The 25,280-nt window shown below is 42.3% G+C and overlaps 1 protein-coding gene across 2 annotated transcripts in view; it reads left to right on the forward strand.

Annotated features, from left to right (window-relative positions):
- LOC139393225 (ankyrin repeat and sterile alpha motif domain-containing protein 1B-like) overlaps window positions 1–25,280 on the forward strand; it is a 366,701-nt gene that overhangs the window by 61,538 nt on the left and 279,883 nt on the right. The gene's annotated exons all lie outside the window — the stretch shown is intronic.

Genomic DNA, 25,280 nt, shown 5'->3' on the forward strand with positions numbered 1-25,280 from the left:
ACCAGTCACAATCAGGGGTGCTCCCCAACACAGTCAGTGTGGGGTTGTGTGTGTGTGTGGGGGGTTGTGTTTACGCATGTTTCTTTTTGCGTGTGCCTATAATATGTAATCTTAGAGAGCGAAACGGAGAGGGAGAGAAAGGCATCATTGTGTAATGAAGATACAGTGAAATGGCAGAGAGAAGCATCTATATGGAAATAGAGCACACAGCATGCTGTCAGGATCACTGTCAGGCCAGACACACACACACCACACACACATCCAATCTTATACCTGGAACTGAGATTATTACAGTGCGTAATTTTCAATGGAAGATAAATGATACATGTTCACTTAACTGTTATTATTACTTCTGGTATTATCTTCATGTGGCCCTCTTTGAAAGTCATTTTCTTGTATTTTCCTGTATAAGACTAGTGAAGAACTTCCTGCTTTTTACGTGTAGTTTGTAATTGGTCCTTATTTATGAGGCTGCAGTGAATGTTTGTGGTCTTGTGGTTACATCAAACCATAGGTGTCAAACTCATTCCACGGATGGTCGAGTGTCTGTGGGTTTTCACACTTTCCTTGTACTTGATTGATCAACTAAGGAAGCTAAAAGATGAACACATTTTTCAAAGGGAACAAGTCTTCATTTTAACTGTGATAATTCAGTCTACAATATTTTAGAAATAAAAGTTTAGAATATTACACTTCTTCAGTTTTCCTATTCTGTAGTTATTACACTGGTATTCCAGATGTCTCTTGGTGGTAGAAGTTCTAGGCCAAAACACAGTGCAAAAATGAATAATTAGTAAAGATCTCCCCTCATCTGGTTGTCTAGGTCTTAATTGAAAGGAAAAAACAAAAACCTGAGAGAAACTAGGCCTTCCGTGGAATGAGTTTGACGATGTGGTAAAGAAATGAGTAGGTAGAAGCCTAACCAGTAGGCCAGGGATAGACATTTGTTTATCATCTTAATGTTTGGGATTAAGGGTTGGGGAATCTGATCCTAGATCTGTAGGGACTTCTCTACCTTGAGATAATTGCATTTTGCTGCACTCGGACACTAATAAATCAAATCAAATCAAATCAAATTTATTTATATAGCCCTTCGTACATCAGCTGATATCTCAAAGTGCTGTACAGAAACCCAGCCTAAAACCCCAAACAGCAAGCAATGCAGGTGTAGAAGCACGGTGGCTAGGAAAAACTCCCTAGAAAGGCCAAAACCTAGGAAGAAACCTAGAGAGGAACCAGGCTATGTGGGGTGGCCAGTCCTCTTCTGGCTGTGCCGGGTGGAGATTATAACAAAACATGGTCAAGATGTTCAAATGTTCATAGATGACCAGCATGGTCGAATAATAATAAGGCAGAATAGTTGAAACTGGAGCAGCAGCACAGTCAGGTGGACTGGGGACAGCAAGGAGTCATCATGTCAGGTATTCCTGGGGCATGGTCCTAGGGCTCAGGTCCTCCGAGAGAGAGAAAGAAAGAGAGAATTAGAGAGAGCATATGTGGGATGGCCAGTCCTCTTTAAAGAGTTTAAAGAGTTGCACATGTTTATTTTTTTGTAATAAGACCATTAGTAACTGCTATATTGATAGCCTGCGATTACAGTGGCAATGACTGAATCCTCATACTTTGTCTAATTAGTAGGTTTTTGGGATATGTGAGAATAGTAGTATATAATATGCACAATTTCTGAAAATGTACCAGGCCTATCCTTATTTTTTATACAGTATATATTAGCGTGTTAGCTGTTAGCATGTTAGACATGGAGTATGGTTAACATTGTATCTACAGTGCCTTGCGAAAGTATTCGGCCCCCTTGAACTTTGCGACCTTTTGCCACATTTCAGGCTTCAAACATAAAGATATAAAACTGTATTTTTTTGTGAAGAATCAACAACAAGTGGGACACAATCATGAAGTGGAATGACATTTATTGGATATTTCAAACTTTTTTAACAAATCAAAAACTTAAAAATTGGGCGTGCAAAATTATTCAGCCCCCTTAAGTTAATACTTTGTAGCGCCACCTTTTGCTGTGATTACAGCTGTAAGTCGCTTGGGGTATGTCTCTATCAGTTTTGCACATCGAGAGACTGACATTTTTTCCCATTCCTCCTTGCAAAACAGCTCGAGCTCAGTGAGGTTGGATGGAGAGCATTTGTGAACAGCAGTTTTCAGTTCTTTCCACAGATTCTCGATTGGATTCAGGTCTGGACTTTGACTTGGCCATTCTAACACCTGGATATGTTTATTTTTGAACCATTCCATTGTAGATTTTGTATATGTTTGGATCATTGTCTTGTTGGAAGACAAATCTCCGTCCCAGTCTCAGGTCTTTTGCAGACTCCATCAGGTTTTCTTCCAGAATGGTCCTGTATTTGGCTCCATCCATCTTCCCATCAATTTTAACCATCTCCCCTGTCCCTGCTGAAGAAAAGCAGGCCCAAACCATGATGCTGCCACCACCATGTTTGACAGTGGGGATGGTGTTCAGCTGTGTTGCTTTTACGCCAAACATAACGTTTTGCATTGTTGCCAAAAAGTTCAATTTTGGTTTCATCTGACCAGAGCACCTTCTTCCACATGTTTGGTGTGTCTCCCAGGTGGCTTGTGGCAAACTTTAAACAACACTTTTTATGGATATCTTTAAGAAATGGCTTTCTTCTTGCCACTCTTCCATAAAGGCCAGATTTGTGCAATATACGACTGATTGTTGTCCTATGGACAGAGTCTCCCACCTCAGCTGTAGATCTCTGCAGTTCATCCAGAGTGATCATGGGCCTCTTGGCTGCATCTCTGATCAGTCTTCTCCTTGTATGAGCTGAAAGTTTAGAGGGACGGCCAGGTCTTGGTAGATTTGCATTGGTCTGATACTCCTTCCATTTCAATATTATCGCTTGCACAGTGCTCCTTGGGATGTTTAAAGCTTAGGAAATCTTTTTGTATCCAAATCCGGCTTTAAACTTCTTCACAACAGTATCTCGGACCTGCCTGGTGTGTTCCTTGTTCTTCATGATGCTCTCTGCGCTTTTAACGGACCTCTGAGACTATCACAGTGCAGGTGCATTTATACGGAGACTTGATTACACACAGGTGGATTGTATTTATCATCATTAGTCATTTAGGTCAACATTGGATCATTCAGAGATCCTCACTGAACTTCTGGAGAGAGTTTGCTGCACTGAAAGTAAAGGGGCTGAATAATTTTGCACGCCCAATTTTTCAGTTTTTGATTTGTTAAAAAAGTTTGAAATATCCAATAAATGTCGTTCCACTTCATGATTGTGTCCCACTTGCAGTTGATTCTTCACAAAAAATACAGTTTTATATCTTTATGTTTGAAGCCTGAAATGTGGCAAAAGGTCGCAAAGTTCAAGGGGGCCGAATACTTTCGCAAGGCACTGTACGTGTTAGCTGTTAGCATGCTAGACATGGAGTATGGTTAACATTGTATCTACGTGTTTTTTTATTTCACCTTTATTTAACCAGGTAGGCCAGTTGAGAACAAGTTCTCATTTACAACTGCAACCTGGCCAAGATAGAGCAAAGCAGTGTGACAAAAACAACAACACAGAGATATACATGGGATAAACACATGGGTTAGCTATTAGAATGCTAGCACAGCCAGAGCCCTTGAACCTGCATGTTTCTCTGTATGGTGTTGATACTGCACGGTGCAAGACGTAAACCCACAGATGTGTGTGGGGTTAACGTGATGATGTGGCTCTCCTGATGACCGGGTGAATGCAGCCTCGGAGGAAGAGGGAAGATTCATGGACCACGACGAGACACAGCTGTCCACCGCAATAACATTAACATTCCCATCTCTCTCTGTCTCTCTCTCTCACACACACACACACACACACACACACACACTGCGGTTGATCTGTCCCAAGACACTTCCATTGCAGACTGGTTGCAATGTGTGTACAATTGTAGCCATTGAGAAGTCACTTTTCTTGATCGTTTTTTTGTGACAGAGTGTGTGTCAGTGTGCTTATGTACATTTTATTCTATTTAATCTGCTCCCTCCCAGAGCGGTAACCTTCCATGTTAACAGAGATGGCAGGATGTCATTGTCTGGAAAAAAAGAGGGAATGAAAAGGGGAGAGGTCTTGTAGAGTAAACCAAGGTCTTACACACACCAAATATAGCCATGTATTCCTGCTACTGGCCTTGTCCCCCCCCCCACACACACACCATGAGAGAGCAGCATTCACTTTGTGCCACAGCAGAGCTGCTTTTCAACTGGGTGAGCATTCAGACAGACACTGTTGGGGAGTTTCAACTGATTGGAATGGCTGCAGGACAAATCAACAGAAAGTATTTATGTTTGACTCAAGATAAAGAGCAGTGGTCACTCACTCTAACCCCCCCTTTCTCTGTCTCTGTCCTTCCCATCAGATGTAAATCATCATCAAGCCCTTGTTTTACAACTGGTCTGGAACAAAAGCCTGCACACCCTGTGGGTCACCTAGGATTGAATAACACTAGTAGGGGCCATGGTTTACAGAGAGGGTTAACTGAATAGCTCTACTATACACATGCTCTTCTTTATATGCTAATGTCAGATGAGAAGTACTTTGAAAGTCTCTTGGTTTTAAACTATAGTAGCCTAGTAGAGCCAGGGGTCCTAGCTGGATCACCATGCATCATAGCAGTTCTGGTTAACGCCTTTAAAAAATCTAATCCTAGAAAGGGCAAGGGGTGCGTTTCATATTAAAAACACCATAAACTGCTCGGTTAAGTGAACCTTTTTTATGTGAACAAGTCTGTGCGGGTGTAGTTGTTGGGAGTCAAGCGATGACAGCTGAAAAGTTTCTCTTAGGCTGAGATGAGAAGAATTGACAGATTGTGAAGGCATGGAAAATGAACCTTAGGCTTGTCTGATTTGGCAAAGTGTGCTTGCGTGCACTCGCTTTTATGCATGTGAAAAATATGGGTCAGTATCTGGAGGGACTGAAAACACAAAAAGGAGACACACACACACTGATGTCATCATCGTGCGACATGAAAACTAGCTAAAGCGTTATCGATTAGATAAGCAGAAACACAACAGCTGTAAAAGGTATTCCTAGAAAAATATTCCCTGTAGATTCTGGAAAACGGATTGTCATTCAAAAACAGAACAGAGCAGCCTCAGTCTGGAAATTGCCGAGACACTGACTACAACAGCTGCTTTCGCCAAACCTCTGGTACCCTAAGCCCTATATAGTGCCCTACGTTTAGCCAGGGCCCATAGGCTGCACTATATAGGTAATAGGGTGCCATTTGGGATGCTGTGTAGAAAAGGGACCGCTGAAAAATCATGTTATTGTTCACATAGATTGGTTGCAGAAATAAAGGATGATGCATTTGCACTACAACAGAATAGAGTGGAACAGAACAGCCCTGTGTCTCACTGGCATACTGTACTCAGAGGCCCCCCCCTCAAGTAAATTAATTTCAAATGGCTTTATTGGCATGGGAAACATGATTACATTGCCAAAGTAAGTTAAATAGATAATAAGAAACAGTTAAATAAACAATATTAAATTAACAGTAAACGTGAGTCACAAAAGTTTCAAAGGAATAGAGACATTATTTAATTTATAAATAAATAAATACATAAAAAATCCTACAATGTGATTTTCTGGATTTTTTTTCCCCCTCATTTTGTCTGTCATAGTTGAAGTGTACTACCAATGATGAAAATTACAGGCCTCATCTTTTTAAGTGGGAGAACTTGCACAATTGATGGCTGACTAAATACTTTTTTGCCCCACTCTGTATACAGCGTTGTAACGATGTGCAAATAGTTAAAGTACAAAAGGGAAAATAAATAAACATAAATATGGGTTGTATTTACAATGGTGTTTGTTCTTCACTGGTTGCCCTTTTCTTGTGCCAACAGGTCACAAATCTTGCTGCTGCGATGGTACACTGTGGTATTTCACCCAGTACATATGGGAGTTTATCAAACTGGGTTTGTTTTTGAATTATTTGTGGATCTGTGTAATCTGAGTGAAATATGTGTCTCTAATATGGTCATACATTTGGCAGGAGGTTAGGAAGTGCAGCTCAGTTTCCACTACCTATGGCAGCTTTTCTCAATAGCAAGGCTTTGCTCACTGAGTCTGTACATAGTTAAATATTTCCTTAAGTTAGGGTCAGTCACAGTGGTTAGGTTTTCTGTGTACTTTCTGTTTAGGGCCAAATAACATTCTAGTTTGATACGTTTTTTTCATTAATTCTTTCCAATGTGTCAAGTAATTATCTTTTCATATTCTCATGATTTGGTTGGGTCTGTTTGTGTTCGTGAACAGAGCCCAAGGACCAGCTTGCTTAGGGAAGTCTTCTCCAGGTTCATCTCTCTGTAGGGGATGGATTTGTTTTGGAAGGTTTGGTAATCACTTCCTTTTAGGTGGTTGTAGAATTTAACAGCTCTTTTCTGGATTTTGATCATTAGCGGGTATCGGCCTAATTCTGCAATGTATACATTATTTGGTGTTTTACGTTGTACTGTAATGGCCAAAAGTGTTGAATGAAACAAATATTAATTTTCATAAAGTCTGCTGCCTCAGTGTCTTTTGATATTTTTGTCAGATGTTACTATGGAATACTGAAGTATAATTACAAGCATTTCATAAGTGTCAAAGGATTTTATTGACAATTACATGAGGTTGATGCAAAGAGTCAATATTTGCGGTGTTGACCAATCTTTTTCAAGACCTCTGCAATCCGCCCTGTCATGCTGTCAATTAACTTCTGGGCCACATCCTGACTGATGGCAGCCCATTCTTGCATAATCAATGCTTGGAGTTTTTTTTTTTTTTTTTGTCCCCCCGCCTCTTGAGGATTGACCACAAGTTCTCAATGGGATTAAGGTCTGGGGAGTTTCATGGACCAAAAATATTGATGTTTTGTTCCCAGAGCCACTTAGTTATCACTTTTGCATTATGGCAAGGTGCTCCATCATGCTGGAAAAGGCATTGTCCGTCACCAAACTGTTCCTGGATAGTTGGGAGAAGTTGCTCTCGGAGGATGTGTTGGTACCATTCTTTAGTCATGGCTGTGTTCTTAGGCAAAATAGTGAGTGAGCCCACTCCCTTGGCTGAGAAGCAACCCCACACATGAATGGTCTCAGGATGCTTTACTGTTGGCATGACACAGGACTGATGGTAGCGCTTACCTTGTCTTCTCCGGACAAGCTTTATTCCAGATGCCCCAAACAATCGGAAAGGGGATTGATCAGAGAAAATGACTTTACCCCAGTCCTCAGCAGTCCAATCCCTGTACCTTTTGCAGAATATCAGTCTGTCCCTGATGTTTTTCCTGGATAGAAGTGGCTTCTTTGCTGCCCTTCTTGACACCAGGCCATCCTCCAAAATTGTTCGGCTCACTGTGCGTGCATATGCACTCACACCTGTCTGCTGCCATTCCTGAGCAAGCTCTGTGCTGGTGGTGCCTCGATCCCGCAGCTGAATCAACTTTAGGACATTCTCCTTGAAGTTCTTGATGATCCGATAAATGGTGGATTTAGGTGCAATCTTACTGGCAGCAATATCCTTTGAAGGGCCTGTGAAGCCCTTTTGTGAAAAGCAATGATGATGGCACGTGTTTCTTTCCAGGTAACCATGGTTGACAGAGGAAGAACAATGATTCCAAGCACCACCCTCCTTTTGAAGCTTCCAGTCTGTTATTTGAACTCAATCAGCATGACTGAGTGATCTCCAGCCTTGTCCTCGTCAACACTCACACCTGTGTTAACGAGAGAATCACTGACATGTCAGCTGGTCCTTTTGTGGCAGAGCTGAAATGCAGTGGATTCAGTTCATTTGCATGGCAAAGAGGGACTTTGCAATTAATTGCAATTCATCTGATCATTCTGGAGTATATGCAAATTGCCAGCATACAAACTGAGGCAGCAGACTTTGTGAAAATTAATATATGTGTCATTCTCATAACTTTTGGCCATGACTGTACATTGATGATTTGCAGAATTCTGCATGAAGCGTCTTAATTTGGTGTTTGTCCCATTTTGTGAATTCTTGGTTGGTGAGCGGAGCCCAGACCTCACAAACATAAAGGGCAATGGGTTCTAAAACTGATTGAAGTATTTTTATCCAGATCCTAATTGGTTTGTTGAATTTTATGTTCCTTTTGGTGGTATTTTGGTGGTATGCAGCCAGCAGCATACCACCCTGCATTCCACTGCTGGCTTGATTCTGAAGCTAAGCAGGGTTGGTCCTGGTCAGTCCCTGGATGGGACACCAGATGCTGCTGGATGTGGTGTTGGAGGGCCAGTAGGAGGCACTCTTTCCTCTGGGAGATTTTTTTAGACCAATCTCCCAAGTGACACTGCCCTGTGTAGGGTGCCGTCTTTCGGATGGGACGTTAAATGGGTCTCCTGACTCTCTGAGGTCATCAAAGATCCCATGGCACTTATCGTAAGAGTAGGGGTGTTAACCCCGGTGTCCTGGCTAAATTCCCAGTCTGGCCCTCAAACCATCATGGTCACCTAATAATCCCCAGTTTACAATTGGCTCATTCACCCCCCTCCTCTCCCCTGTAACTATTCCCCAGGTTGTTGCTGTAAATGAGAACATGTTCTCAGTCAACTTACCTGGTAAAATAACGAATAAATAAATAGAAGGCCCTTCTTGCCTTGTCTCAGATCTGACACAGCTTTGTGTAAGTTACCTGTTGTGCTGATGTTTAGGCCGAGGTATGTATAGTTTTTTTGTGTGCTCCAGGGCAACGATGTCTAGATGGAATTTGTATTTGTGGTCCTGGCAACTGGACCTTTTTTGGAACACCATTATTTTTGACTTACTGAGATTTACAGGGCCCAGGCCTGACATAATCTGTGCAGAATCTTTCTTTCTCTTTCTCTCTCTTCTCCTCATTTCATACTAGAGTGTAGTAATTGGCCAGTGTTGATTTTTCAGTGTAGCATTTCTAGTATTGATTCAGGAGTTAAATTCACTCTGTTTTTACGTTCTGTAAATTAATTGATTAATTAATATTATGCTACACAAAGATAAATACTTTCCATGTAAAATGACCCATGAGCACCAACATGTGACGTTTATAGCAGCATATCAAAATGGGTATCAAATTAAAGTTGGTCTATATTATTAAGGAAAATGTAATTTTTTTTCAACCATTTTCCATCCTAAATATTAGGAAGAAGTAAAGGCTTCTTAGAACCCATCTACCAGGAAAAGGCTTCAAATGTGTTAGAAATACATCAAAACACAATAATGTGGAAGTAAAGACCCCTGCCCACTAATATCAATACTTATTGTTAGTTTTGGAAACATTTTTATGCCTTGAAATTCCGTATCCAACAACCCACACATCTTGAAGATATTTTCTCATTTCTTTCCCTCATGAGGAGGGAGGTTAATTAATGTTTACAGGGGTAACAAGTAAAGGTAGACCTATCAATTAGTGTTTTTATTGATATCAATTTTGTTTATGAATTACTAAGTGATTAGAACTCAATTCCGTTAACAATCAGTAACAGTATTTCAGACGAATCAGTAACACAATTTATGCAATTGAATTGACTGCAATGGGAAATCATAGTAGTCACAAACCACAGTTGGGTTCCCAAGTTTGGACAGCACAGTATTGTACAGTAAAGAAGGAAAGTTCTTAGGGAACTACGCAGTATTTTGTATTTTTATGCGTTATTTCTTACACTGTTACCCCAGGAAATCTTAAGTCTTACTACATACAGCCTGGAGGAACTATTGGATATAAGAGCAATGTCAACATACCAACATTACGACCAGGAATACGACTTTCCTGAAGCGGAGCCTCTGTTCAAATCAAATGTTCTTGGTCACATACACATGGTGAGCAGATGTTAATGCAAGTGTAGCGAAAGGCTTGCTCGGACCACCACCCAGGACAATGGATCTAATCCCAGTAGCCGACCCAAAACAACGGAACCGCACTAGGGGCAGACGGAGCGGCCTTCTGGTCAGGCTCCGTAGACGTGCACATCGCTCACCGCTCCCGAGCATACTACTAGCCAATGTCCAGTCTCTTGACAACAAGGTAGACGAAATCCGAGCAAGGGTTGCCTTCCAGAGAGACATCAGAGATTGTAACATTCTCTGCTTCACGGAAACATGGCTCTTTCAGGATATGTTGTCGGAATTGGTTCAGCCACCAAGCTTCTCCATGCATCGCGCCGACCGCGATAATCACCTCTCTGGGAAGAGGAAGGGCGGGGGTGTATGCTTCATGATTAACGACCCATGGTGTTATCATAACAACATACAGGAACTCAAGTCCGTCTGCTCACACAACCTAGAATTCCTTACAATCAAATGCCGGCCATTTTACCTACCAAGAGAATTCTCATCAGTTATTGTCACAGCTGTGTACATTCCCCCTCAAGCGAACACCAAGGCGGCCCTCAAGGAACTTCACTGGACTCTATGTAAACTGGAAACTGTATATCCTGAGGCTGCATTTATTGTAGCTGGGGATTTTAATAAAGCAAATTTGAGAACAAGGCTACCTAAATTCTATCAGCATATTGAAAGCACGACACGCAGGGCTAATACTCTCGACCGCTGCTACTCTAACTTCCGCGATGCATACAAAGCCCTCCCCCGCCCTCCCTTCGGCAAATCCGACCACGACGCCATATTGTTGGTTCCGTCTTATAGGCCGAAGCTCAAACAGGATGTACCAGTGACGAGAACCATTCAACGCTGGTCTGACAAATCGGAAGCCACGCTTCAAGATTGTTTTGATCACGCGGACTGTAATATGTTCCGGTCAGCCTCAGAGAACAACATTGACCTATACGCTGACTCGGTGAGTGTGTTTTATAAACAAGTGCATTGGGGATGTTTTACCCACTGTGACTATTAAAACCTACCCTAACCAGAAACCGTGGATGGATGACGGCATTCGCGCAAAACTGAAAGCGCGATCCACCACATTTAACCATGGAAAGAGGTCTGGAAATATGGCTGAATATAAACAGTGTAGTTATTCCCTCCAAGGCAATCAAACAAGCGAAATGCCGGTACAGGGACAAGATGGAGTCACAATTCAACGGCTCAGACATGAGACGTATGTGGCAGGGTCTTCAGGAAATCATGGACTGCAAAAACAAAAACAGCCACGTCACAGACACCAACGTCACGCTTCCAGACAAACTAAACACCTTCTTTGCCCGCTTTGAGGAAAATACAGTGCCACCATCACGGCTCGCTAACAATAACTGTGCCCTCTCCCTCCTTCTTCTCCGTGGCTGATGTAAAACATTTAAACTTGTTAACCCTCGCAAGGCTGCTGGCCCAGACGGCATCCCCAGCCGCGTCCTCAGAGCATGCTCAGACCAGCTGGCTGGTGTGTTTACGGACATATTCAATTGCTCCCTATCCCAGTCTGTTGTCCCAACATCCTTCAATATGGCTACCATTGTTCCTGTTCCCAAGAAAGCTAAGGTAACTGAACTAAATGACTATCGCCCCGTAGCACTCACTTCTGACATCATGTAGAGCTTTGAGAGGCAAGTCAAGGATCATATCACCGCCACCTCACCGGCCACCCTAGACCCACTTCAGTTTGCATACCACCCCAACAGGTCCACCGATTACGCAATCGCCATAACATTGCATACTGCCCTATCCCATCTGGACAAAAATAATACCCATGTAAGAATACTGTTCATTGACGACAGTTCAGCATTCAACACCATAGTACCCTCCAAGCTCATCATCAAGCTGGAGGCCCTGGGTCTCAACCCGGCCCTGTGCAACTGGGTCTTGGACTTTCTGACGGGCCACCCTCAGGTGGTGAAGGTAGGAAACAACATCTTCGCTGCTCCTCAACACTTGGGCCCCACAAGGGTGTGTGCTCATCCCTCTCCTGTACTCCCTGTTCACCCACGACTGCGTGGCCATGCATGGCTCCAACTCAGTCATCAAGTTTGCAGACAACACAGCAGTAGTGGGCTTGAGCACCAACAACTACGAGACAACCTACAGGGAGGAGGTGAGGGCACTCGGAGTGTGGTGTCAGGAAAATAACCACTCACTCAACGTCAACAAACAAAGAAGATGATTGTGGACTTCAGGAACAGCAGAGAGAGCACCCCCCTATCCACACCGAAGGGACAGCAGTGGAGAAGGTGGACAGTTTTAAGTTCCTGGGTGTACACATCACAGACAAACTGAAAAGGTCCACCCACACAGCCTCAGGAGGCTAAATAAATGTGGCTTGTCACCCAAAACCCTGACAAACTTTTACAGATGCACAATCGAGAGCATCCTGTCGGGCTGTATCACAGGCTGATATGGCAACTGCACCGTCTTCAACCGCAGAGGGTGGTGTGGTCTGCACAACGCATCACCTACAGCACTCGATGTCACAGGAAGACCAAGAAGATGATCAAGGACAACAACCAACATCGAGCCACTGCTTGTTCACACCGCTATCATCCAGAAGGCGAGGTCAGTACAGGTGCATCAAAGCTGTGACCGAGAGGTTGGAAAAACAGCTTGTATCTCAAGGCCATCAGACTGCTAAACAGCAATCACTAACTCTGAGAGGCTGCTGCCTACATTGAGACCCAATCACTGGACACTAATAAATGGATCACTAGTCACTTTAAACAATGGCACTTTAAATAATGCCACTTTAATCATGTTTACATATCTTACATTACTCGTCACATGTGTATATACTGTATTTACTGTATTTCCTGATTGGCCGGTGGCAGGGTAGCCTACTGGTTAGAGAATTGCGCCAGTAACCAAAAGGTTGCAAGTTCGAATCCCCCAGCTGACAAAGTAAAAATCTGTCGTTCTGCACCTGAACAAGGCAGTTAACCCACTGTTCCCCTGTAAGCCGTCATTGAAAATAAGAATTTGTTCTTAACTGACTTGCCTAGTTAAATAAAGGTAAAATACATTTTTAAAAACGTTATACCATCCTACTACACCTTACCTATGCCGCTCCATATACTTAAATGTACATATTCTCATTCACCCCTTTTTAGATTTGTGTGTATTAGGTAGTAGTTGGGGAATTATTAGATTACTTGTTAGAAATTACTGCACTGTTGGAACTAGAAGCACAAGCATTTCGCTACTGTCGCATTAACATTTGCTAACTATGTGCATGCACCCAATACAATTTGACAGTACAGAATGTTGAAATGCGCCATTTACTCATACAGTATGTAGACACTGATATTGTGCTGGAGATAATGAACATGAGGTTGAAAGGGGAATTACCCTTTAAAACAACAACCAAAATGACTGCCTGTAACAGTGTTTTTGTTTAACACTAATAGGAGTTAACTCTAGATCAGCACAAGTGTTCAATAGAAATAACACTGAGTGTTAATTACCCCATAGTGTTACATTTGAGTAACACTGGCAAGTGTAATGCAGTGTTATTTTTTTGCACTATAGAGTGTTACATTAGCAATCACAATGTAACACTATAATCTGAGTACTTTTTTACACTCTGTAGAGTGGGACCATATGTACTCTAAGATGGTGTTAAAATTGAACACTGTTCAATGTATTGCGAGGAGAATATCTATGAGAGGAGTAATAGGTCAAACACATCTGGAAGTGTGTGTGTGTGTGTGTGTGTGTGTGTGTGTGTGTGTGTGTGTGTGTGTGTGTGTGTGTGTGTGTGTGTGTGTGTGTGTGTGTGTGTGTGTGTGTGTGTGTGTGTGTGTGTGTGTGTGTGTGTGTGTGTGTGTGTGTGTGTGTGTGTGTGTGTGTGTGTGTGTGTGTGTGTGTGTGAACAGTAGCTTCAAAGAGGTGGTATATTGAATTGGTGTTTTTTTGCGGTTTGACGACCAAGACCCAGCAGGTATTATCCGACTAGGACCAACAGAGGGTACTTCGCTCTGTCGGACAATTCACCTCCTATAGAAACAAAGTCCCTCTCAGATAAATCGAGATGATAATTTCATGAATCCTCTGTGTTGAGTAATTCCAACTCATTAGCGTAGCCACTCAGGGCATTTACCTGCTAAAGCCTCAAGGCATTGTCCCACATTTACTAAGGAAACCAGAAATGCCACATCACTACATGTTTGCATCCTAATTGGCACCCTATTCCCTATGTAGTGCACTACTTTTGCCTTATGGGCCCTGGTCAAAAGTAGTGCAGTATACGCTGAATATACAAAACTTTAAGAACACCTTCCTAATATTGAGTTGCATCATCCCCTTTTGCCCTCAGAACAGCCTCAATTCATGGGGGCATAGACTCTACAAGGTGTAGAAAGCGTTCCACGGATGCTGGTCCATGTTGACTCCAATGCTTCCCACAGTTGTGTTAAGTTGGCTGGATGTCCTTTGGGTGGTTGACCATTCTTGATACACATGTGAAACTGTTAAGCGTAAAAACCCAGCAGCGTTGCAGTTTTTGACACACAAGCCGGTGCGCCTGGCACCAGACCCCATTCATGGAAATAGTTCATGTTTTATCTACTCTGTGTATATGAAATAGGGTGTCATTCACGATGCAACCCTGTCACATCCTGTGTCCCTCTCCCACTGACAAACTGACCGGCAGGATGACAAGATGGTCAATGATCAAAGCCCATCAATAGACTTCCTGAATCCCAGGGTGATGGGGCTTGTACTGCGGCTATCGATTGACCGTGTCTGGTTTTCATTATTGTAGAGTCGGAATGCAAGAAAGGGGTCAGTTGCTCCTGCCAGTCACTGTGTGTGTGGGTGAGTGAGTGAGTGAAGTGGATCAGAGGGCAGTTTGATCTCCTAATTAATAACTTCCTGTGTAGTCGTTCCATATCATTTCAGCAGGCTCTGACACCCACCATCACAGATTTGTTCTGGAATCCTTACTGTTGTTAGAAACAGATAAGAGTAGTATTCCTGCAACATTATTTTTTTGAAATTTCATTTGATCTCTGAGAAATGAAGCTAATTTGATTGCACCCAAACTGGCCCTTTTGGATCTATAAAATTCACATAATATTCAATAAATATAATCCCAAAATCCGATTGGGACTGAACTTTTTCTTCCCATTGAGTAAGACATGAGGAATCCAATAAAATGTTCCAAAGCCAGCCACGGACCTCCCACGCCAGTCCTTCCCCAACAACCAGTATACAGTATAAATTCACTATGTCTGACAAGTAGTAAGGAGCTGTGGCTTGGAATATTGCCTGTTCATTTGTTTAATATATTCCCTGTTAATTTGTTGATGTTTTATTCCCCCTGTTCAGATAAATTAGCCATTGAAGTCGCTTGCATAAATGAGTGTGAAAGTACCAGGTTTTTCCCACTAGATGCCGCTGTTCCTGCTGCTGCCACACCGTTTAATAAATGTCAAATCAAATGTTGCTGTTCTCTTGTGTTTATTAAATGGATCACAACATTTTGCCACTTTGGGTAGAAAACCAATAACCTTTGCTCATGCTGAAAATGAATTGTTTAGTCATCCTCACAAGCCAGTCCTCCATGAACGCAGTTCATTTTGTCCTTCTCTTAGCACTTAGGCCGTCATTGTAAATAAGAATTTGTTCTTAACTGACTTGCCTAGTTAAATAAAGGTTGAATATAAATAAACCAACCTAATGCTTCAAAACAACCCACCTTGAATAGTCCAACAAATGGCAGCTCTCTGACAGGGCTATCGCTATGGTGCAATTCTCATATGAAGGCTTTTCTTACTAACACTGATGGAGAACTGGGCTAGTGACTAAAATGTTGTGCCATCTCTAATAAAATAATATTAACATTTACCATTAAACTCAGTCCAGTACCGTTACGGAACACTATACAGTGTCTGTTTGTTTGGGACTTTTACCATTGAAGACCATTAGAGACCAACTACTGTAGCCTAATGGTTTGTTCACCAGGAATGGTCTAACTACTGTAGCCTAATGGTTTGTTCACCAGGAATGGTCTAACTACTGTAGCCTAATGGTTTGTTCACCAGGAATGGTCTAACTACTGTAGCCTAATGGTTTGTTCACCAGGAATGGTCTAACTACTGTAGCCTAATGGTTTGTTCACCAGGAATGGTCTAACTACTGTAGCCTAATGGTTTGTTCACCAGGAATGGTCTAACTACTGTAGCCTAATGGTTTGTTCACCAGGAATGGTCTAACTACTGTAGCCTAATGGTTTGTTCACCAGGAATGGTCTAACTACTGTAGCCTAATGGTTTGTTCACCAGGAATGGTCTAACTACTGTAGCCTAATGGTTTGTTCACCAGGAATGGTCTAACTACTGTAGCCTAATGGTTTGTTCACCAGGAATGGTCTAACTACTGTAGCCTAATGGTTTGTTCACCAGGAATGGTCTAACTACTGTAGCCTAATGGTTTGTTCACCAGGAATGGTCTAACTAATTCAGAGCTTTTTTGAAGGGATGATCATCATTATTATAATAATTGTGAGGCTGGCCAAACAATGTATTTTATCATGATGATTGAAAGCTATTGGTTTTTCGACCCTAAATTGCAAATAAAATGTTGTGATCCATTTAATAAACACGAGACCAGCCGCATTTATAAAACGGTGCGACTTCACATTCATTTAAGCAAGCGACTTCAATGGCTAATTTATCTGAACAGGGGAAAAAACATCAGCAGATTCTCAGGGAATATATTTCAAAAGGATAAAGAAGCAATACTCCAAGCCACAGCTCCATACTACTTGTCAGACATAGAAAACTCATACTGTATACTAGTTGTTGGAGTAGGATTGGCATGGAGATTATATGAATCCCTTAAATTAAAATGGCCAATTTTGGTTACAATTCATTCGTTGAATTTCTCAGATCAAATTAGATTTCAACAAAATAATGTTTCAGAAATGCTAATCTTATCTGTTTCTAACTGAGATGGTGGTTGTCAATATCCTATTGATTGTGCTTTTTTAGGTGGAATGACCCTGTGACGTCACAACCTTGACCCTATTGAGCATGTTACTGGCCATTAGATGGTTGCCAGTGCACTGGTCTGTGTGTGTGTGTGTGTTTGTTGAATCGTGACGTGTGTGTTTGTTGAATTGTGACGTGTGTTTGTTGAATTGTGACGTGTGTTTGTTGAATTGTGACGTGTGTTTGTTGAATTGTGACGTGTGTTTGTTGAATTGTGACGTGTGTGTGTGTGTTTGTCTGTCTAATTGAGATGTGTTGTAGGTTTAGAAACACCACTTCTCTCTAAGTCAGGTTTAGGGATGGATTTATAATTCAGTAAAGCAGAAGATGAGATTGTGTAATATGAGATTTTCATAAAACATTAGTTTGAAGAAATGCTTGAGGTTGTGTGTTTGTCTTTCTTCATTTCATTATAGTGTCATGCACATGGGCTTATAAGACTATGTCACATCGTGGTGTTGTAGGGGTTTGTGTGTGTGTGTTCATCTCATCCATTGGATTTAGCGTGTGGTTTAGCATGAGACGTATGCCTATACACTTCTTAGCTTTGAAGTGAAAGTTCAGTGGGTTTTTGTTTGCTAGAACACTGTATAAATTCTCTATATATGATATGTGAATCAACGTTTCAATGCACTGTTTTGTCTCTGTGTGTGTCTTTTTAAATGCGTGCATATTCCAAACCTTTACACCCACACACTGAGTGTGACTGATTCACCCCCGTCTCTCACACGTCTGGTAATGGCATTACGGTGTCTCAAGCAGCATTTACTGCCCTGGAGCTGCATGTGTCTGGGGATGGGAGGTGAATTACATCTGGGCTGTAGAAAGGGGTTTTCCTCATGTGTCTATTTATTTATACCTGTAAGAGTTTAAGAATGTGTGAAAATATTGACTACGTGTGTGTTTGTGTGTGTGGGTGTCAGTCCACCACCTCGGTCAGGTTAATTAGTGTGTCCCTCCAGTGCTGTTACCTTCCCACAGCTGCTACCAACAACCAATAACACACAAGCAGGAAATGAGGAAAATCTTCCTTCTTCCACTCCTTCGATCTCCTCACCAGTCCCTTACGTTTTCATGTCCACTTCGATCTCCTCACCAGTCCCTTACGTTTTCATGTCCACTTCGATCTCCTCACCAGTCCCTTACGTTTTCATGTCCACTTCGATCTCCTCACCAGTCCCTTACGTTTTCATGTCCACTTCGATCTCCTCACCAGTCCCTTACGTTTTCATGTCCACTTCGATCTCCTCACCAGTCCCTTACGTTTTCAAGTCCACTTCGATCTCCTCACCAGTCCCTTACGTTTTCATGTCCACTTCGATCTCCTCACCAGTCCCTTACGTTTTCATGTCCACTTCGATCTCCTCACCAGTCCCTTACGTTTTCATGTCCACTTCGATCTCCTCACCAGTCCCTTACGTTTTCATGTCCACTTCGATCTCCTCACCAGTCCCTTACGTTTTCATGTCCACTTCGATCTCCTCACCAGTCCCTTACGTTTTCATGTCCACTTCGATCTCCTCACCAGTCCCTTACGTTTTCATGTCCACTTCGATCTCCTCACCAGTCCCTTACGTTTTCATGTCCACTTCGATCTCCTCACCAGTCCCTTACGTTTTCATGTCCACTTCGATCTCCTCACCAGTCCCTTACGTTTTCATGTCTACTTCGATCTCCTCACCAGTCCCTTACATTTTCATGTCCACTTCGATCTCCTCACCAGTCCCTTACGTTTTCATGTCCACTTCGATCTCCTCACCAGTCCCTTACGTTTTCATGTCCACTTCGATCTCCTCACCAGTCACTTACGTTTTCATGTCCACTTCGATCTCCTCACCAGTCCCTTACGTTTTCATGTCCACTTCGATCTCCTCACCAGTCCCTTACGTTTTCATGTCCACTTCGATCTCCTCACCAGTCCCTTACGTTTTTATGTCCACTTCGATCTCCTCACCAGTCCCTTACGTTTTCACTTTGATTTCCTGTCATTCCTGTCATTTTCATGTCCACTTTGATTTCCTGTTAGAGGCTATAGGGCGATTCCGTGGGAACGTCAACGTTAGTCATGAAACCACATTAATAAAGCCAATGAAACCACATGAATAATTATCCTGAAGGTCTGTATGTTGAAGTTCAGCTTTATTGGAAACGTTTTTAATAGGAGGCCAAGTCAAAAAAAAAAAGAAGTAATTTCATGGCCTTTTGGTAGAGCGCACAAAGCTTGTTTCTCCACACACAGCTGTCCCCCAGTGTTGATTAGGAAGGTGAGATGTTAATGAAGCGATACAGACCAAATTGAAGTGTCTCCAGTCATGAAAAGATAGGGGGTGACTGGGACAATGTTACACCCTTTGTTTTATTTAGGAAAGGTTTTTGTAAAACATCCACGTAACATTGGATCATCTTCCTGATGTCTCTCTGAAGTTAACTTTCATCAAGGTTTTATATGGTATATCAGTGGTTTCTCCCTTTTCCTGGTCACCATTATGATATCTGCAACATTCATAACGGTTGTGGTGGATATTAATGTATCATGTCTTTGCTTCAGAAGCGTGTGCATTCAACACATTTTGTTTGTTCTGATGTGTTCTTCAGACTTTTACAGAAGCCGTTGTTGATATCTTGGCTATGGTCTGTTCTGGTTCAGAGGATCTTGGAAAAGATCTGCTGAAAGTTGTTTCTTATACTTGGTATTACTGTTTTTCAGATAGAAATATGAGAAGAGTGTTATGATAGTCCTAAAAGTTGGTATGTTTTGGGGGGCTGGCATAATTATTGTATATAACCATGTAAATGACGGTTATGGATGAATAAAATAAATGAATTCATAAGTTGTTTTTTAATATAAAAAAATATGCGTTACCAACCAGAAAAGTAGTCCAGAAAAGTAGATTGTCAGTATAGGCACATGCATATTGTTTTATTTGCATATTGTGTTATAATATTTCAGAAAAGTTTTAATACAAAACAATATTTTATTGGTCTGTACATTCAACTGGTAATGATTTATTTGCGGTGACTGGCCTACCTGTATACTATTCAGGCTGTTTGTTAGGGTGTGGTGACTGGCCTACCTGTATACTATTCAGGCTGTTTGTTAGGGTGTGGTGACTGGCCTACCTGTATACTATTCAGGCTGTTTGTTAGGATGTGGTGACTGGCCTACCTGTATACTATTCCGGCTGTTTGTTAGGGTGTGGTGACTGGCCTACCTGTATACTATTCAGGCTGTTTGTTAGGGTGTGGTGACTGGCCTACCAATATTGAGAAGTCCACTTTCTTCGGTAACAGATGGAGAGAGGGGGGGTGACAGAGAGGGGGGGTGACTGAGAGAGGGGGGGTGACTGGGAGAGGGGGGGGGGGGTGACAGAGGGGGGGGGTGACGGAGATGGGGGGTGACGGGGAGAGGGGGGGGGGGCAGGGAGAGGGGCGGTGTGACGGAGAGAGGGGGGGTGACGGGGAGAGGGGGGTGTGATGGAGAGAGAGGAAAGACAGAGAGGTTGTGTCTAAGGGCAGTAGACAGGACATAGTCTTTATATTTCTCTAATCTCCAAATAAGCAGACGTCTAGTCTACAAGAATGTTTACATGTATTTCTAATCTAATGTTTCTCCCTAATTCAATTTGAGGATGGCTTCTTGCCTTTTGTGCACATCGTGAAAGCACAGTAGAAGAGAATAGAGCCCACTGCAAGACAATGCTTGGGGGAGACGAGGGAATTGGCTGTGGAATGTGCAATAGAGTGCCAGATGGAAAATATAAGACTGTTGAAATAGAATGTAGAACATGAAATAGAATGGGAAGTAGAATATAATGTTGAATGTGCAATAGAATAGTGTAGAACGTGAAATAACGTAAAATAGAATGTAGACTGTGAAAAATATGTTGAATTTAATAAATTGTGACAGAATGCAGTCTAGGATGTAGAATAGAATGTAGAATGTGGGCTAGAATACAATGTGAACTTGAATATAACGTAGAATATGAAATAGAATGTAGAATATGAAATTAAAACTTTTAGCCCTGTGATGGTCTGAGACCCATTACATAATTTTGGGGAGTACCACCAGTGTGTCTTAGTTTCTTGTTCTGAATGGTCCTCTATGGAGGAACTACCCAAGGTGTGTGAACAAACACCCATATTTTTGAAATCACTTTTTTTTAATTTTGTTTTCTCAAATGTACAGATTACACCTTTATCTAAAGACTCTTGGTTGTGGGTGTGGCCAGTCACCCCATATTATCTCCCACCTGGTCCCACCTAAAGGACTCATACACTCTCTCATACAGTCACTGTGTTTATACACGAGGGAGGTGTGTTTGTATCAGAGTGTTGTTCATGTGAAGGGTGTGTGCGAGGGGTGTTAGTGTGAAGGTTTTATGTATGTGTGTGTGTTTGTACGCTTTGGGTGTGTCAAGGATGTGTATGTGAATAGTAGGCCTGTGTGTGTGTGTGTGTGTGTGTGTGTGTGTGTGTGTGCTCTGTTCATTTCTAGAGAGAGCATGTGTGTGTATGCGAGTGCTGTATGGTCTGGTGTATTCAGTGAGTTGGTCTGGTGTATTCAGTGAGTTGGTCTGGTGTATTCAGTGAGTTGGTCTGGTGTATTCAGTGAGTTGGTCTGGTGTATTCAGTGAGTTGTTCTGGTGTATTCAGTGTGTTGGTCTGGTGTATTCAGTGTGTTGGTCTGGTGTATTCAGTGGGTTGGTCTGGTGTATTCAGTGGGTTGGCCTGGTGTATTCAGTGGGTTGGTCTGGTGTATTCAGTGTGTTGGTCTGGTGTATTCAGTGTGTTGGCCTGGTCTGGTGTATTCAGTGTATTGGCCTGGTCTGGTGTATTCAGTGTGTTGGCCTGGTCTGGTGTATTCAGTGTATTGGCCTGGTCTGGTGTATTCAGTGTGCTGGCCTGGTCTGGTGTATTCAGTGTGTTGGCCTGGTCTGGTGTATTCAGTGTGTTGGCCTGGTCTGGTGTATTCAGTGTGTTGGCCTGGTCTGGTGTATTCAGTGTGTTGGCCTGGTCTGGTGTATTCAGTGTGTTGGTATGGTCTGGTGTATTCAGTGTGTTGGTATGGTCTGGTGTATTCAGTGTGTTGGCCTGGTCTGGTGTATTCAGTGTGTTGGCCTGGTGTATTCAGTGTGTTGGTATGGTCTGGTGTATTCAGTGTGTTGGTATGGTCTGGTGTATTCAGTGTGTTGGCCTGGTCTGGTGTATTCAGTGTGTTGGCCTGGTGTATTCAGTGTTTTGGTATGGTCTGGTGTATTCAGTGTGTTTTTCTGGTGTTTTCAGTGTGTTGTTCTGGTGTATTCAGTGTGTTGGTATGGTCTGGTGTATTCAGTGTTTTGGTATGGTCTGGTGTATTCAGTGTGTTGGTATGGTCTGGTGTATTCAGTGTGTTGGTCTGGTGTATTCAGTGTGTTGGTCTGGTGTATTCAGTGTTTTAGTATGGTCTGGTGTATTCAGTGTGTTGGCCTGGTGTATTCAGTGGGTTGGCCTGGTGTATTCAGTGTTTTGGTATGGTCTGGTGTATTCAGTGGGTTGGCCTGGTGTATTCAGTGTTTTGGTATGGTCTGGTGTATTCAGTGTTTTGGTATGGTCTGGTGTATTCAGTGGGTTGGCCTGGTGTATTCAGTGGGTTGGCCTGGTGTATTCAGTGGGTTGGTCTGGTGTATTCAGTGGGTTGGTCTGGTGTATTCAGTGTGTTGGTCTGGTCTGGTGTATTCAGTGTGTTGGTCTGGTCTGGTGTATTCAGTGTGTTGGTCTGGTCTGGTGTATTCAGTGTGTTGGTCTGGTGTATTCAGTGTGTTGGTCTGGTGTATTCAGTGTGTTGGTCTGGTGTATTCAGTGGGTTGGTCTGGTGTATTCAGTGGGTTGGTATGTATGTGTACAGTAAGGGAGCGTGTTTGATCCCTATCTGCCCCACGATTGTCCACGTTAGCTGTCAATCACTCTCTGTGAGAGCAAACTAAAGCCCTTCCCCCCCTGCTACGATGCAGTGCTAGTAGTATTGTTTGGGCCAGTAACCGAAAGGTTGCTGGATCAAATCCCCAAGCTGACAAGGTGAAAATCTGTCGTTCTGACCCTGAGCAACCCACTGTTCTCCGGGCCCTGAAGACGTGGTATCCCCTTTCCTTTCCCTTATAAGAGATGTTGTTATGCCCTATTCTAGGGACATATACCAGATGGCTGTCTATAGATTTGTGTGTGTGTGTGGAGTAAAAAAAAAAAGGTACTATTTCTCCTGTGGAACTTTGTCATTTCGAAGCCTCGTGATGCAGAGTTCCAAATCTGGCTCTACTTTTGTGTGTGTGTGTGTGAGAGAGAGAGAGAACTTGTAACAGTTATAGAACCCATTGCCCTTCATGGTTGTGAGGTCTGGGGTCCACTCACAAACCAATAATTCACAAAATGGGACAAACACCAAATTGAGACTGCATGCAGAATTCTGCAAAAATATCCTCTGTGTTTAACGTCAAACACCAAATAATGCATGCAGACCAGAATTAGGCCGAATTCCCAAATCTTCAATAACAAAGCCGTCACCTACAAAGAAATAAACCTGGAGACGAGTCCTCTAAGCAAGCTGGTCCTGGGGCTCTGTTCACAAACACAAACAGAGCCCCAGGACAGCAACACAATTAGACCCAAACAAATCATGAGAAAACAAAAAGATAATTACTTGACACATTGGAAAGAATTTACCAAAAAACAGAACAAACTACAATGCTATTTGGTCTTAAACAGAGAGTACACAGTGGTAGAATACCTGACCACTGTGACTGACCCAAACTTAAGGAAAGCTTTGACTATATACAGCATAGCCTTGCTATTGAGAAAGGTAGCAGATGGCAGACCTCAAGAGAAGACAGGCTATGTGCCCACTGCCCACAAAATGGGGTGGAAACTGAGCTGTACTCTTGCCAAATGTATGACCATTTCAGAGACCTATATTTTCCTCAGATTACACAGATCCACAAAACATTTGAAAACAAATCCAATTTTCAAAAACTCCCATATCTATTGGCTGAAATACCACAGTGTGCAATCACATCATCAACATTTGTGAGCTGTTGCCACAAGAAAGGACAACCAGTTAAGAACAAACACCATTGTAAATACAACCTATATTTGTTTATTTATTTTCCCTTCTCTACTTTAACTATTTGCACATCATTACAACACTGTATACAGTTGACGTCTGAAGTTTACAAACACCTTAGCCAAATACATTTAAACTCAGTTTTTCATAATTCCTCACATTTAATACTAGTAAAAATTCCCTGTCTTAGGTCAGTTAGGATCACCACTTTATTTTAAGAATGTGAAATGTCAGAATAATAGTAGAGATTTTTTTTCGGATTTTATTTATTTCGTCACATTCCCAGTGGGTCAGAAGTTTACATGCACTCAATTAGTATTTGGTAGCATTGCCTTTAAATTGTTTAACTTGTGTCAAACATTTTGGGTAGCCTTCCACAAGCTTCCCACAATAAGTTGGGCGAATTTTGGTCCATTCCTCCTGACAGAGCTGGCATAACTGAGTCAGGTTTATAGGCCTCCTTACTCGCACACGCTTTTTCAGTTCTGCCCACAAATTTTCTATAGGATTGAGGTCAGGGCTTTGTGATGGCCACTCCAATACCTTGACTTTGTTGTCCTTAAACCATTTTGCCACAACTTTGGAAGTATGCTTGGGTAAATTGTCCATTTGGAAGATCCATTTGCGACCAAGCTTTTTTCCTGACTGATGCCTTGAGATGTTGCTTCAATATATCCACATAATTTTCCTACCTCATGATGCCATCTATTTTGAGAAGTGCACCAGTCCCTCCTGCAGCAAAGCACCCCACAACATGATGCTGCCACCCCCGTGCTACACGGTTGGGATGGTGTTTTTCAGCTTGCAAGCCTCTCCCTTATTCCTCCAAACATAACAATGGTCATTATGGCAAACAGTTCTATTTTTGTTTCATCAGAACATAGGACATTTCTCCAAAAAGTATGATCTTTGTTCCCATGTGCAGTTGCAAACCATAGTCTGTTTTTTTTATTGCGTCTCTAGGAGACAGAACGCGTCTCCTTCCTGAGTGGTATGATGGCTGTGTGGTCTCATGGTGTTTATACTTGCATACTATTGTTTGTACAGATGAGGCGTTTGGAAATTGCTCCCAAGGATGAACCAGATTTGTGGAGGTGTACACTTTTTTTCTGAGGTCTTTGCTGATTTATTTTCCTTTACCCATGATGTCAAGCAAAGAGGAACTGAGTTTGAAGGTAGGCCTTGAAATACATCCACAGGTACACCTCCAATTGACTCAAACTATGTCATTTAGCCTATCAGAAGCTTCTAAAGCCATGACATCATTTTCTGGAATTTTCCAAGCTCCTTAAAAGG

This window comes from Oncorhynchus clarkii, chromosome 33 (genome assembly GCF_045791955.1).
Source record: "Oncorhynchus clarkii lewisi isolate Uvic-CL-2024 chromosome 33, UVic_Ocla_1.0, whole genome shotgun sequence".
Classification (NCBI taxonomy): Eukaryota; Metazoa; Chordata; class Actinopteri; order Salmoniformes; family Salmonidae; genus Oncorhynchus; species Oncorhynchus clarkii.